Here is a 1,740-nt window from a genome sequence, read left to right on the forward strand (position 1 = left end):
ACATTTTACTTAAAATTATATTACAAAGTAAATCATATGCCTTTCAGGAAATGTAGACAGGTAAATGTAGACAGGTAAATGAGAAGGAAAAAAGTAGACAGTTTGAGCAATAAACCTGCAAAATTGTAATTTTTTAAAAAAATGGAAGACTAACAGAAGATGGGGAGTAGAAAAAGGGCTATATTTAAAACTTGGAAAATAATTGGAGAAAAAATTAAATTTCAATGAACATTGGATCTATTTAACTTTGGGATCTTTTTTAGTTGGCTGGTGGAAAGTAACAAATAATTTAAATTTTATTTTTTTATTCAGCTAATTGATTTAGCAACAACTTCAATTTCTTAAAAATTTCATTGCCTGTTTATACATAATTTATTTATAAAAATAATTAAAGTATGCAAGTATTTTATATTGTTTCTAGTAATGTTATGTTATTTAAATATTATGGCATGTCCCAATGAGTCTGCAGTATGGTCATGTGGAAATAGTGTAAAGGGTGAACTTAGAGAAACCTGGGCACAAATCCTGACTCTACTATGAAGCAAGTTTGTGACCTCAATGACATTTTAGGTCTAGCTGGGCCTTAGTTTGTTTTAATCTAGATAAAGATGTGGATTTATTTAGTTTGCAAGTTGCTTTGTAGATTACAAATAATAATTAACACAAAATTTGTAACTAAAAAATATGTGGTAGCTACTATCATACTTTTGTCCTCTACCTTATTGTTTCTAATACTGTTCTCATGGATGACTCATACATTATGATTTTTAACATGTCTTGAGAAACTAAATGTATTTTAATTTTCTAGATTGATCACATTGCTATGAAAGAAATGATCCATTCATTTGCTTTCTAGCCAATATCTCTTAAAAATAAATCAGCTAGAGATATGCACAAACATTTCTAATATCTTTAATATTAGTTAATAAAATTCCTATTTGAAGAGCAGCTTGAGTAAGTACCTAAATCTCATACTATTTCTCATGCCTCCAGTTTCTACAGTGAAGTAAATATATGCTCTAATGAAACATGATTTGGAATAAAACATAGCTTCATTAACGAACTACCTTCTTGTCTGACAGGGAATATCAGAGATATCAGGTGTTACCAGAAAATTATATTAACAAGAGTATCAGGTGATTTTATTTAACATGCTATTTATTACAGTCATGGGCCACGTAATGACATTCTTGTCAGCAACAATAGTCACATAAGGTTATAATGGCTGTGACATATAGCCTAGGTGTGTAGTAGGTTATAGCATCTAGGTTTGCGTAAGTATAATCTATAATGTTCTCACAATGACAAAATCATCTAACAATGCATTTCTCAGAACATATCACCATCGTTAAGCAATGCATGACAGTATTTTATTGACATGTCCATAAGCAGAATACAGTGACTGATTCACTTTTAAATTTCATATATGGCAGAATACCAATTTCCCTTTGTTTAATCTCAATACAATATTATTTTAATATATATTTAGTGTCTATAACAATTAGAAGTACAATATAAAAGAAAAAATAACACTTCTGGTTTAGGGGTTTAGGGTCCATTAATACTTGAATTATTATATTAAAATATTTATTTTATAAATCCCAATTTTTATACTTGCATAAAAAATTTGGAAGTCACATTTCTTATGTATGCATCCTTCACACATGATTGAAACTTCATATAGTAAAACAAGGTATGTATTTACTTTTCGGCCAGTTTTAGTTATCTTCTTCTTCTTCT

Source organism: Galeopterus variegatus, unplaced genomic scaffold (assembly GCF_000696425.1).
Source record: "Galeopterus variegatus unplaced genomic scaffold, G_variegatus-3.0.2 Scaffold16497, whole genome shotgun sequence".
NCBI lineage: Eukaryota > Metazoa > Chordata > Mammalia > Dermoptera > Cynocephalidae > Galeopterus > Galeopterus variegatus.